Here is a 15,552-nt window from a genome sequence, read left to right as displayed (position 1 = left end):
AAAGTAAAAGCAGTAGTATAAAATGTGGGTATGAACTCATGCTGGTTAAAAATTGTTAATTTATTCAAAATGTAATTTTAGTATTGAGTTAATGTCAAATTGGTAGTAGTCTATTTTTATTTTGGCAATTTATTTTTTATTAAGGTAAATGGGTTTTATAGGGACCTGAAACCTAAAAGTTTTACAATATCCAGAGAATAAGCATCAAAGACCAAAACCAACAACAAAAGATAAACCAACTTGTTACTTGGGCCAAGCCCACAAAATAGGCTAAAACACAAAAAAGACCATGACCAGAAGAAACATAGACCTACTGATAAGAATGTGACAAATATGCATTCTTTTGAATAAATTTCTTGTTGATAGTCTCCAACTCGTCCATGATAAATTTGGAGCTGCCTTGCTCTTGATTCTTGCTCATGGTACGAATACACAGACCTGGGCAAGAAATCTGATCACCTGCACTCTTCACTTTCTTTTTCTGCTTAGAGTCTAAAGGACTTACACTGGTAATGGGATCAACCCTGTAATCCACAATCATATTATTGACCCTCATTGAAAGCCTTCTAAACTATTACTCATGGCGGCCTTGGTGATCTCAACCAGATTTGTCAAACTTCCTTTGATTTCTTCCGCACTCACCTCCAAATTCCATATTCTTCTTTCACAATTCGATTTCATCTTGTTTATGTCCTCACTAATTTTTTGGGTCAACTGGAGAATTTTCTCCATTTTATTGGGTCCAAGGTTGTCAGTAAAAGTATCCACAATACCCTTTATACCCTCTTTTAACACTTCAATCTCCATGCCCATCTTCTAAAGACAATCCAACTAACTGTTGGCCACAAAGGAAATGCAATTATCCAAATCGGGGTCAATGAAAACACACCCCTGTTTCCCAAGGATCAATGTCTATGGGAATTTTCATATTAATCTCCTGTTCAGTATCTGTATTGGCCCCCCTTTCTAGATTTGGGAGAGACAAAGTTAGGAAACTTGGTCCCTAGATTTTTAGATTTGCTAGTGGCCCACCTAGGGTACTTGTTGTGCCTACTACTACCTGTACCAGGGGAAATATTCTGAATGGATCCCTCACTAGTAGGCAGACAATACTCAGGATCATCAGACAAGTCATGATCCTTCCATCCCTTGGCAAGCCTGCTATCTTCCCCTTCCAAATCTGTGTCAGAAACCACTTGAACCTCTGGTTTGGGAAAAAAAAAGGGTTTTCATAACAGGGGATAACTTGACATCATGGGCCTTGGCATTATCCATAATAAGTCGAATAAGGACCTCATGGAGGACTGGATTATCCACATTCTCAACATGTTTCTCCAGACTATGCCTTAAAGAAGATAGAAGATAAAACGGAATGGAAATTTTCCTATCATTCCTGAACTGATTCAAAATGACAAAGTGGTAGGAAAAAATGCTCGCATACTGACCATCAAGAGTGATGTATCTCATGATAACCTTCACATCATTGACCCAAGGCATCTGAAGATCCTCCCGGTTGTAGCCACCATCAGCCATCCTCTGAACCCTATTCCACTTCTTCTTCTTGTCGAAGTAAGTGGAGATAACTTCTTTAGCAAATTTTCGTTCTCCATAAAACTTCCTTCCCTTTGTTTGCATACCAATAATTTCAATGATAAAATCTTCAACAATCCTAAATTCAGTGCCATAGACCTTAAGGGTACCATTATCCCAACCGCTCACAAAATCTATAGCGGCACTCGACGAATTCCCCTTCAACCTTTCCATATACCGCATTGGTCCTCCATCCAAAATCTCATTCCAAACAACAATATTCCTTTTCCAGTTATCAAAAGAGGTGGGTTCCATCCTATTCTTTTTGCCCCCCATGAAATGCACAATTTTGAAAGAGCAAGAAAACACAAAGCAAGCCTAACCAGAAACAAGCGAAGCCTCTAGAATAGCAAGAATTGGGAGGCATGAAAAACTCGTGCCAAGAAAAATTATCCCAATGACATTCTATCATTATGAATAGAAAATCAGTGGCTGATTATTTCAGCATCCTTTCTAGTCATCTCACATAGGTTTCTCGGGAAAGTTTCCATTTCCGTCCACCAATTAACCTCCACATAATCCACCCCAAGATTTTCCATATAATCAGCAGGGGCATTTCCTTCCTGATACATGTGAGAAGCTTTAAAGTTATCTAGATTGGCAATCATGAGATGACAATCTTTGATCAAATGCTTGATTGTCCAACTTGGCTCCTAGCGTTTATTAATGCATTTGATTATGTTCATCGAATCACTCTCCAACCAAACATGGTTAATCCCTTCTCTAATCGTCATCTGCAAACCAATGTAAGCCGTGTAAGCCTCAAAGTAGTGGTTTGTCTGGGTGCTCAAAATTTGGTAATTTGTTGCAAATGATGATATAAAGGAGTTATTTTGTAAAGGCAAGTTATTGTATAAAATTTTGATTGAATTGTCTCATTTAAAAGGGATAAAACATTCAAGAGATACAAGGTATTATCTATGGTATGAGCTTTCAAAAGTATTCAATGGAGATATAAGAAGCTTTGTTTTATTTTTGGAGGTATATGGGCTCATCTTTGGTTGAAGTTGACATTGTTATCATAACTACACATATGTCAAACATTGTTTCTTCTTTTAGAGCCACCCATTCAACACTTTATAGAACTATTGAAGGGTTAATGAATCTTTAAATAATTATGGCTGACCAACCAAAGTCATTTTTGTTACACATAACAAAGCCTTCAACAACTTAGATGCTAGTATTATTAAAAAGATTGATGTGGTATCAAAATGATAAAACTATAAAAGGTTCATATTGGAGGTTGGAGGTAATGAAGGTAGGAGGATATCTATCATCTCGAAATAGATTCTCTCTTAGGGATTATTATTTGCATGAGAAGCATCCTATCACATTTGTGTCCTTGAAGAAAAGAGGGGACTTGGCATTATATGTCCCTTCAAGGAGAAAGGGGGTGCAAGATTTCTATTTTGTTGACTTGGTGTATTCACATTTGATTGGTGATTTGTCGACAACTTGAGCTCACATTAGACACACTCGAAGGAGATGTGTACTTTCATAGGAAAGGTGCCTCATGTGCATACATTTGGTTGGTCATTTGTACAATGGAAGAGGGATTATTTTCACAAGACTTGAGGAGGTGTTAGACACACTTAGAGGAGATGTGAACTTTCAAAGGGAAGGCATCTCATGTGTAGTACTATAGGAGGCATTAGACACACTCAGAGGAGATGTGGAATTTTAGAGGAAATGTGTCTCATTGTGCATAGAGGGTGGGAATACTTATGTTTTCTCATTTTGTACAAATGGTTGCAGGTTCTATAGTCAAGAGATCCACTAATGGAGTTAGTTGTATGTTTCTTGGGTGAGAAAGGAGGATTGGTGAAGGAACTTCATCAAAGTCTCTAGAAGGTTTGGGTTCAAAACCCTTACAATGTTCCACTCTTGTTCAAATTAATGTAATAAAGGAGGGATGTTGGTGTATTACATTAGTTAGCAGGTTTAGTTCTAGGTCAAATCAATAAACAATTTATTTGTTTGTTTATGTGGTGCAGTTATGTAATAGATTTATTTTATTATTTCCTATTTAAAAGCATCCCGAATGAATATCAATATAACAAGTTTTATTTTTTTCTTATATTGCCTTCATAATCTACTACATAACTATAACATAAATGAATGGGAAAGTTAGGAATGGGGGAATCACCTCCTTTTGGATGGATTCTTAGTCGAGAAATTCCAATTGCGTCCAACCTAAATTTGGAAGCTATATAAGAAGAGACTAGTAGAGTTTGGGGGAAGGAAATTTATAATTATAGGAGTATGATTGAGCAAAATGGAACTAATCTTTGGTAATAGAACTCCTTAGACAATATTAATGCCTCAGAGGAGTAGAAGCAAGCTCTAAAGGCTATTTTGTGGAATAGAAATTTCTTCCATCTAATGAACAGGACATTCTCAGGTGGTGTGGTCCCAATTCGAGACCATACAAGGTTAACATGGGGTACAAGATTAAAGAGGCTAGAATTGCTAAAGAAGTCTGGCTAGTCAAATTATTGTGGGGATGCCATTGTCTTCCCAACGCTTGTATTTTTCTATGGATGGAAATTCAAAGGAAAATGCTATTTGAAGATAGATTTCAAAGATTGTGATTCCAAGGTGTCTAGAGGTGTCTGTTATGCTAATTGGAGAATGAATCAGTAAATCACATTCTTCTCAATTGTTCGTGCTCAAAGAAATGATAAAAAAATTTATGAACATACTTAATTTGCAGTACCCCATGCCTCACTAGTTGGAAGAGTGGTTTAAAATGTGGCCAATGAAGCATAATAAAGTCTTATTTTGGTGTCTATGGGAAATTATACCATCCACAATTATTTAAGAAATTTGGAAGGAGTGTAATAGAAGGATCTTTCAGAGAAAAGATATGGAAGGGGAGACTTTGTATGGAAAAATTAAGTAACAAGTGATGGACCTAGACAAAAAAGTAATTAGAAACAAGTCTCTCAAACACAATGTTTTAACTAATTGGGATGATGAAATGTTGAAGGAATTACCTAACTTGAATGTGCCCCCATGTTTTGGGTTTGCAAGGGGCAATTGACCAAATCCAAGGATTGGAGTTCAATGGGTGGTTCTTGACAAAGGGTGGTTAAAAATAAACTTTGATTGCACTTCAAGTGGAAATTTGGGGGAAGTGGAATTGGTTGTGTATCAAGAGACCAAAATGGGCTTATTATTGGAGAAAGATAATAATATATTGGCATACCAACCTTCTCCTTTCCGTTTCCATAGACCAATATGGAGGGAGAAGCATGAGTGGTTGAGGAGGAGACATTGAGAGATTAGAATTTTCCATTAAATCTCCTAAGGACCTCCCTACTGTTAGTCATGGTTGTTCTCCTCACTACAATAAGAACACTCAACTTCTCATGGACTTTATCTAGAGCCACCTTCAAGTTCATAATTTTTTGTTCATGTTCATTCTTGATGGCCTTAATATCCACCACCAACTTCTTCTTGACATCAAGTAGGTTGTTCATGTTGTACAAGGATGGGGAGTTCAAAGTGCTTAGTCCAACAATAAGGTTATTGATCTTGCTCTTCAACCCAAAAATCTCCGCAACCACCAAATTGAAAAAACTGGTTTGACCATCCATGGAAACCTTCACCACTTTCTCATGTACCCCTAGTGTATCCACTATAGAGGAGCCCATATATTTATATACAGGGGTAGTCTTATCCAATTTAACAAGGATTTCAATGTAGAAATCTAGATTTTGTTGATTCTCATCAAGCCTAGGCAAAATACAATTGTCTGTATTTCAATACACTTTTTTCTTGGCAATTTTATTTCCATGAGAGACCTCTAGAGGGAAGGATTTTTTTTCACACCCGAGGTAGAACCTAGCTCAAAATTTCTATTATTACCACCAAAGCATGGTAGGTTAGGGGCCTTGACATAATTTACAGAGCTAAGGCTAAAGGAATCCAAGACAAACTAATCAGAAGGGGCATAATTAGAGTTTCCCTTGTTAGAGCATTCCTGATCATAATCAAACCTTTTTGCCTTAGAAGAGATCTTGTCCGTATAGGTACCCAAGTGGAAAGAATATTATTTAGAAGATGAAGAATTTGAGGATTCATCAGTGTACTGCCAATGCACATTTTGGGCATAGTTGATATTGTTCTTCCTAGAGGTTGAGGGGTGAGGCTTAATCTCTAGGGATTTAGCATGTTGAACAATGAAGAGGATTAAAACTTGATGAAGAGCAAGAGAGATCCATTTTTTTTGGTCAACATTAATACTATTACACATAGATGAAAGCAAATAAAAGGGAATCAAAATACACCTATCATGCCTAAAATGGTTCAAAATAGTGAAATGATAGGTAAAAATGCTTTTATAGCACCGTCAAAGGTACATAATGACCAACAACATCTTCCCACAAGGATTTGAGGTCCTCACAAATGTATCCTCAATTAGTAGTTTGATGGATTTTATTCATCTCATTCTTTTGGAAAAATATTTCTTGAGCTTCCTCAGCCACTTAAGAGTAGTTTGAGATGGAAAACATGGAACTTTTATAAAAGATCGTTTGTTTCTATATAGTATGAAGATGAAATCTTCATTTTGCAACAAAATTATGTGTTCAATTTGATATATGAATTCCATACTTTTTATCATAAATTAATAATAAGTCCATTTTGAAAAAAAAAAAAAATTTGTGCTAATTCCTATTTATGGACAAACTAAATATTGTCAGTCTTATTTATTTATCACATAACCATCAAATGTAACCTTTTTCTTGAAAGTGTCTCTTATTTTCTCAAAGGAACAACAATGGCTTGTGTCCCAACTTTACTTGGAGGCATCCCTGCATTCACTTTCACTCTTCCATCGCCCATATTCAATTCTATTTTCCCATCATCATCATTAGGTGAGATGAGTTCCCACAGAGTTTGTTGAATGGGTGTTGTGGGAAGCTTCTCCTGCTAGTACATTAAGCTCGGACATACTCTTTCACCATGCAAATGTACAGCTCCGCTCCCTGCTAGTGAGTGTGAATTCCAAACAATGAAACTCATAAGAAAAGTGAAATTATTTGGATTTGAGTCAAATGAATTACAAACTACCTAATTTGAACTCTAAAAGGAAAAGGAAAAAACATGCAAGGATGAAGTCAAGCTCAATATTGGAATGATATGTTCAAGAATAGAATGTTGCTATGTTGGAGATCAAGCTTGAGATTATAATGATTCCATGGAGATCAAATCTACATTCAAACTACTAGGAATGTGTTTTTATTTTGTTAATAAAATAGAAGTTTGGAAACTATTAAGATAGACATTAGTATAGTTTTTTATAGTTTTTAGCCTTTAGAAACTATTGTCTAAATAGTGGTTTTTGTCTTTAAAAATTTTTGTCTATCGAGTTGAAAAATTGCTATTAGTTTTTTAGTTACTTTTCTTTGTTAATAGAATTGAGTAGTCTATAAATGTAATCAGTGTTATTGTAAATTTAATTATGTTTTTCATATCAATAATATTTAGTCTTCTCTTCAGTTGATGTTTTGTATTGTGTGAGTTTTTAAATTATTATAATCTTTCATTTGGTATCAGAGCGAATTGCAAGATTTTTGATTATGCAAGTAACAAAGTTAGAGAAACGATTATCTCCTGATGGATAATAGAACACATTTACCATTAATAGTTCCATTGTTTACTGGAGATAACTATGATCCTTAGAGTATCGAAATCAAGAACCTACTATTATCCCAAGAACTCTGGGAATGGGTAGGAGGATACCCAAAACCTGCAGATCAAAACACATTGAATACATGGACACCACAACAAAAAGCTTAGTTGAAAGAAGACAAAAAGAAGGACAACAAAGATCTTTACACCATTCAATCTGCATTGGATATTTCAATTTTACCTCGAATTGTCAATATGACCAAATCAAAAGATGTTTGGCAGGCTCTATAAATTGCATATCAAGATACTCAGAATAGATAGAGGGGTCGAGTTTACCTCTGATGAGTTTTCTTATTTTTGTATTAAGAATGGCATACAGAGACAACTTAATGTTGTATATACACCTCAACAAAATGGTATTGTTGAAAGAAAGAATCACACCATTATGGAAATGGTATGAAGCATGATTCAGACAACAAATCTTCAAAATAATTTTTGGGGAGAAGTCGTTACAACTACTGTATATATTTTGAATCAAAGTCCAACAAAAGCAATTCAAAATATAACTCCAAAGGAATTTTGGAGTGTTCACAAGCCTTCAGTGGTTCATTTTTGAGTCTTTGGTTGCTTGACATATGTGCATGTTCTAGTTCATAAGCAAAAGAAGTTGGATACCAAATCCCAACTTTTTAGCTTTGTGGGATATTCTACTACAACTAAAGGATATAGATTTTATAATCTTGACACGAAGAAATGGATTGTTAGTCGGGAGGTGATTTTTGATGAAAGGGAAATATGGGAGTGGAAATAAGGTGTGCAACAAAATTCATCAATAATCATAAACATGGAAGATAATTATGTTCCTCCTCTCTCCACAAACTCCAGTTCTAGCTCAAGTGGAAGTTCAAGATCTAGTTCTAGTCCTCCGAGTTTACCAAGTTCCTCTCGTAGATTTTTTGGTATTCCTTATATTCATGTACTTTAATATAAATATATATGTCCTTATTATTTTCTAAAAAAAACCCATATCAATTCATAGCAATACATTTCAAGTTAATCTCAATCTTTTCTTCTAGATCTCATTTGTTGTTCATTACTTAGTTGCAACATTTTATTTTGTGTGGTTGGTTATTGCTTGATTGTGAATCTTGGCCAGCTTCATCATGGGTATCTAATTTCTTGAAATTGTTATCAAATTTGGTCCAAGCTAATGGCCTTCCCATTCAGAGGATTAAGTAATCAAGTGAGATCGAATATAAATCTTCTCACAACCTTGATTGCGAATTTGATATCATTTCAACATAAAAAATTCTCAAAATTTTTAGAAGTTGCCTCCATTCAATCTGTTTTACTATTGTGGTGACATTCCTCCTCTTTTGTTTTTCAGTTGCAATAGTATTCATGCCTACATTGACTAGAAAGAGTGATATATCAACTAGTATGAGACTATTGGCAATGATATCCTTCCTATCCAAGTCAACAATGATATATTCATGAGTGATATTCTCTTACCTAGTTCATGACTATGGTACAATTTGGGTGGTGATCTAAATTAAAAATTTTGTGATACTAATATTATTGTATTCTGTGGAGCAATCATTTTTGGGGTAGTGCTATATTAGTCTTGACAATAAAGTCCATTTTCTCCAGCACTATTATTGGTAGTGATATTCTTCTTGCAATCATACATTTCTATTATGGAGAGACATAATTTTTTTCTCAGCCATATATTCAACTAGGTAGAGATTTAACTTCCTACCATACAACCTATTATTTGTTAGACAGTTCTGATACCAGAAGAAAACTAAGGAGTGCGGGGAGGGGGGGGGGGGGGTGAATCAGTTTTCTCACAATTATAACATTTAGTATAGATTATAAACTTTATACTAGAGCACAAAGAAACCAACATAGTGAAAGATGAATCATGAAATAACAATACACACAGCACCAATATTTTGACGTGGAAAACCCAGTAAAGGGAAAAACCACGGTGGGAAACCCTACTCATAATCAAATAATACTTCCGCAATAGTATGTGAAATAATTACAATGGGGATCACACTTGCAAAGTATCATCTCCTAATGCTTGATATAGTTCTGGTTAAGCACATATGTCTGCCCTATAACACCAAATCCTTCATAGCCTTCTGCTGAAGGATATATCATTGCTCACACATAAAACTTTCTTTGATAATGCAAACATAACCATTGACACTAAGATTACATGAATAAGTCACCTATAAATATAGATCATCAACCTTAATGATAAGGTTGGGTCAGTGCAAGAAGATGAGTCCACTTTTTGGCCAAAAAGTGGAAGTATTTTCCCTGATTTTCAGATTTTGTCTCATTTGAGCTTAAATTTTGAAACACTTAGAGATTGAATCTTGGGAAAAGTTATAAATATAATAGATAGCCCTCTGAGTGTACTTTCCAAATATGTAATTTATTTTAATACCCACATAATAAAAAATAAATTTTTAAATGGTGTTCTGAAAACTATGTTTTAAAAATGCCTGTTTCAGGACCATACCATGCATGTGTATGACCCACACTTTTTGACACAATTAATATTATTTTCTAAAATAGTTTTGGGAAATGGTTTATAACACACTGAAGATTGATGAGCATATTTTTCTATATTTTTTTTTTCTAATATTTTTTTTTAATTAATTTTTTAATGGTCGTAATTATCTTTTTAAAAATTTGACGTGTACAGCCCACATAATTTGATGTAAACTTAACATTTATTTATTTATTTTTTCTTAAAATACAAACAAATTTTGTGTATATTGATGACATATAATTTTTTTTCCAAAATTCTTTAAAATAAAAAAGTTATTAAATTAACAAAATTAGTTAATATTTCAAATTTATGGACCCGATTTAGTATAAATTAAATGAAAAATAGTTAAAATAATCAATTTTTAAATAGATTTACATATTTAGAATCTAGACAGTATAATCTGAAATGGGTTTTAATTTCATATAAAAATTCTCTGATTAGAGGCACGTAAACTATTTCAGAAGTTCATATTTGTGCTTTCATTCATGGAGATTTGAATTTGCAGGTCCATGTGTCAGGTGTGGCCATCCCAGGCCTATCCCGAGCCTAATCCCAAGCCAAGTGGTGGGTTGTGGAATCAACTTCCACAAAACAGGCCCCTGTTTTCAAACAAGGGTGGCTTGTGGAAAAAAAAGGAAAAATGCGATTTAGAAATGGGGGCCCGTTTTGTTTAAAAGTGGGCCCCCATTTTAGAACAAAATAGGTGCCCATTTATTTTTGCTTCGGACCCCCGTTACCTTTCAGCTCGGTAGCCCGAAGCATAAATGGGCCCTCGTTTTTTGAAAATGGGCCCCCGTTTATAAGAGCGCATTTTCCAATGCGTGGACTTCCACGAATTTGTGACTCATTACCTTGCACTTGCCCGGTTGGCTAAACCATAAACCCATAAACCCATAATTACAAAAATTACATCACATGATATCACCGAACCAATATTAAAATTTATATTACATAGAATGGACCAAATTAAAATTCCCAAACAATTACATCTATCAGAAATCACACAAAGACCAATCTCGAACACATTTCACCAACTGGTAGAAACCCTTAGTGTAATATCACAGAATAATCAATCAGATCCAAATAAGACCACCAAATCAACACGCTAGAGAATGCAAAGCCACGAAATAACTAGAAAATGATGAATAACACCTTCAACATGTTAGAAACCGTTTCTATAAGCAAGACCAAAATCTCTTAACCAAATCATCAAGTATCACCAATCGGTAAAGCTAACTGGTACCAAGAAATATCAACCAGGAACATAAGCGATAGCTTTCAGAGCACCAAATCATGAATCAATAGAATATGACAAGAATATAACCATCCTAAATAACCATCCAAAATTGAATCCAAGGATCTGATCATACCTGATTAGAATCATAGCCAAAACCAAGACAAACACCAAGTCTAACTCTGATAGGTCCATCCGAGATAGCATTACCATATCCAATCGTGATACAATATTTACATCAATGACGATACTTAACCAAATCAAGCATATTGCCAACAATCCCCCCCTTTGGCATTGATGACAACACTGAATGTGAAAATCATTTGAGTGCCAAGGAATGAAAACAATCTCCCAAAGACTGATCTAAAATATATCTCCCCCTTTGATTAATTGTTTTTCACATGAACACCATCTCCCCCTTTGAAATCAATGACAAGGGATGGGTACCGCCAAACAAAAATACTAAACTGAATGGCTGACTACTCCCCCTGAGAAGCAACATCATCTCATCAACCCAGATCAAAAAATATGTTTGATAGGCTTACGGGATGATGCATTGTTGCATCTCTAAGTCTCTTCCGGAGGGTGGTGATCCCTAGTTGATCTATGAGATATTCAAAAGTATCTTTAGGAAATGGTTTTGTTATAATATCTGCAATTTGTTCATTAGTAGGTACATAAACCAATCTGACTTCCTTTGCTTCAACCTTTTCTTTCAAGAAATTATACCTTATAGAAATGTGTTTTGATTTGGAGTCAAATACCACATTCTTTGACATATCAATAACATCAGTATTATAACAATGAATAACAATAGGCTCATCATAACTTACCCTTATATCCTTCAACATTTGTTTCATCCATAAAATTCTGAGTATAGTTAGTTGCAGCAACGGCATATTCGGTTTCAACAATAGATAATGAAGTGCATGATTATTTCTTGCTAACCCATGAAACCAATTTCTTCCCAAGAAAGAATACACCACATGTAGTGCTCTTTCAGTCATCCACATCTCCTACCCAATCTGAATCTGTATAGGCACATAGTCTGAAATCATCATCCTTTGGATACCATAACCCATAATCTGTTGTACCTGTCAAATATCTAAATATCCTTTTAACAACAATACGATGAGTTCCTCTAGGATTTGACTGAAATATAGAAGCAATACAAATAACATTCATTATATCAAGTCTAGTCTGAGTTAAGTATAGTAATCCACCAATCATTGATTTGTATTTACTTGGATTTACTCTAGGAGATTCATCATCCTTTGACAATTTGCAATTGGTTATCATAGGAGTACCAATAGGTGTAGAATTTTCAAGTTCAAATTTATTAAGCAATTCCTTCACATACTTAGTTTGACAAATAAAAATTCCTTTATCAGTCTGAGTAATCTATAAGCCTAAGAAAAAATTCATCTCTCCAATCATAGACATTTCAAATTCATTTTCATATCATCAACAAATTTCATGCATAGATTTTCTTCTCCTCCAAAAATTATATCATTAACAAAAAATTCAATGATCAGTATGTCATCATGTTCAATATTATAATATAAGTTACTATTAGCATTACCTTTGTTAAAACTGAGCTTATAAATATATTTATCTAATCTAGCATACCATGCTCAAGGGGCTTGTTTCAATGCATATAAAGGTTTCTTCAATCTGGAAACCATGTCTTTATCTTCTGATAAAGAAGATCCATCACGCTACTCAATGTAGACTTCTTCTTCAAGATCTCCATTAAAAAATGCATCTGATATACCTTGTAGTTCTTGTGTGCAACATAGGCAAGAAATAGTCTTACTGCTTCAATTCTTGCAACCAGAGCATAAGTCTCATCATAATCAACTCCTTCTTCTTGTGAGTAACCTTTGCAAATTAGTCTAGCTTTATTTCTCACAACTTGATCTTTCTCATTTAATTTATTCCTGAAAACCCAAAAATATGCTTTGATCTTAGTAGAATAACCCAAAAATATTCCTTCATCATTTCTAGGATCAAATTTCCCTAATGGATCATCTCTTCTAATATAGCATTTACTTGCAAAAATTCTGAAATATCTGACAGTAGGAGTATGACTAAATCATAATTTATAAGGAGTTACCAGTATCACTATTTATGTGTATTTTGTTGAAAGTGTACGCCGCAATATTGACAACTTCTCTCTAGTAGATATCAGGTAACTTGGCTTCCATCATCATTGTCCTTGCAACATCCAAGATAGTTATGTTCTTCCTTTCCACTATTTCATTTTGTTGTGGGGTTCTAGGTGTAGAAAATTATCTTTTGATCTCATTCTTTTCACAAAAGTTGTTGAACTCACCAGATGTAAACTCACATCCTTGATTTGATCTTATAATTTTTATCTTCAATCATCTTTCTGTCTCAACCATAGCTTTGAATTTTTTTGAATTTCTAAAGAGCTTATGATTTTTCTCTAAAAAATATAACCCATATCATTCTAGAATAGTCATCGATAAGAAACATAAAGTATCTATCACCTTGAAAAATTTTAGTCCTTTCCGGTCCACACATATCAATATGAATAAGATCAATAATTTCATTAGATCTATCATGTGTGCTTCTAAATGAAGTTCTAACTTGCTTACCCATTTGACATTCTCTACATACCGGATTATGAGGTTTAAAAATATTGGGCAAATATTTGAGAGCTTGTGTAGAACTTATCTTCACTACGCAATCAAAATTTACATGACACATCCTCTTATGGCATAACCAAATCTCATCAATCTAAGCAATCAATTAGGCCTTATCAATGAAGTTCAAATAAAGCATATTTCCTTTGGTCTGAGTTCCAAATGCAATCTCCAATCCAGATCTATTGATAATCTTGTGTTTTCCTTCTTTAAATTGCAAATGAAATTCTCTATCCACCATCTGACATACACTCAAAATATTATGCTTCAATCCATCAACATAATAAATATTATTAGCATTAGTCTTACCATCCAAGGATATTGTTCGTTTGCCTTTGATCCTGATTGCCTTGTTGTCTCCAAATCTGACTAGTCCACCATCAAATTCTTGCACAATTATTAATTTCTTCTTGTAACTGGCTATTTTTGAGCAACCATTGACTATAATCCATTCATCCTTCTCTTCAATTTTAGCAGCTAAAGCCTTCTCCTCAGTATGATTTGTATCAATGACAAGTTTCGGAGAATCATCCTTGATAGCAATAAAGACCTAATCTTTACCAAAGCTTCCATTACTGGATCCACTTACAAGTTCATCGTCATCATCATCATAAGTAATACCAAAATCATCATCACCAACATAGTAACATGATTCATCCTTATTCCTTCTAAATATAGGTCTTCTCTGATATTCTGGATTAGGCTTATAATTCCTCATAAATATTTCATGATTCCTAGCAGCTCTTTTAGGACATCTAGAAGCAAAATGACCAATCTAATTGCATGAAAAACATTTAAAATGTACTTTTCCTTCATACTTACTTCCAATCGGTCTTTTAGGGATTCTTATAGCAATTAGGGCTTCCAACTCAAGTTATTTATCTTCTCTCTCAACGTCTTCCAAATCTTTGCTATATAAATCTTTCCAATCTATCTTCTGCTTATAGGAGGCAGATGCTTTAAATGCAGTTTCTATCTTAGTAGCACTCTGATCTTCAAGTTCCTCAAGCTCAAAAGTAGTCAATTTCCCAAGTAGTGTATCTCTAGTAACAGGGGTACTTAACATTGTCTGGAGTTCATTAATTGTAGTAGCCTTCATCTTGTAAGCTGGAGGCAGAACTCTTAGAATCTTTGACACAACCTCATCCTCATTAATTGATCCACTGTAGCATTTGATTCCCATAACAATAGAATTCACTCTATCCATGAAAGAACTTATCTTTGTATCTTTTTCCATCTTCAAAGTTTCATATCTCACTTGGAAACCTTCAAGTTTTTCAATCTTTACTACTTAGTCACCTTCATAAAGAGTTTCAAGCTTAAACCAGATCTGCTTTGCATTCTCCAACTCTATAATATTCAATAGCTTCTAATCAGATAGGGCACTTAATAATGCTTCTTTTTCTCTGACATCATTTTAGATCTCTTCTGTTCATCAGTAGGTGCCAGTGTTCCAGAATTAAGATCATGAGGTATATACCCTTTCTCCACTACCTCCCAAACTTCAGGTCTAAGGCATCTCAGGTGAATTTTCATTCGCTCCTTCCATATTTTGTAATTTGTACCATCAAATATGGGACTCTCCTTCCTACAGGGATTAAATGTAGAGCTTGATGTTTATGCCATAGGATCTCCTCAAGCAGTTAAGCTTCTATAGAGAGGTCCATGCTTTTATACCAATTTTTAGATAGTTATGATACCGGGAGAAAACCAAGAGGGGGGATGAATTATTTTTCTCACAAGTATAACAGTTAATGCAGATTATAAACTTTATACTAGAGCACAAAGAAACCAACACAAATGAAAGATAAAGCATGAAAGCACACTACACACAACATCATTTTTTTGATGTGGAA

This window comes from Cryptomeria japonica, chromosome 11 (assembly GCF_030272615.1).
Source record: "Cryptomeria japonica chromosome 11, Sugi_1.0, whole genome shotgun sequence".
In the NCBI taxonomy this organism is placed as follows: domain Eukaryota; kingdom Viridiplantae; phylum Streptophyta; class Pinopsida; order Cupressales; family Cupressaceae; genus Cryptomeria; species Cryptomeria japonica.
The sequence above is the reverse complement of the archived record's forward strand: the minus strand, read 5'-3'. Positions refer to the sequence as shown.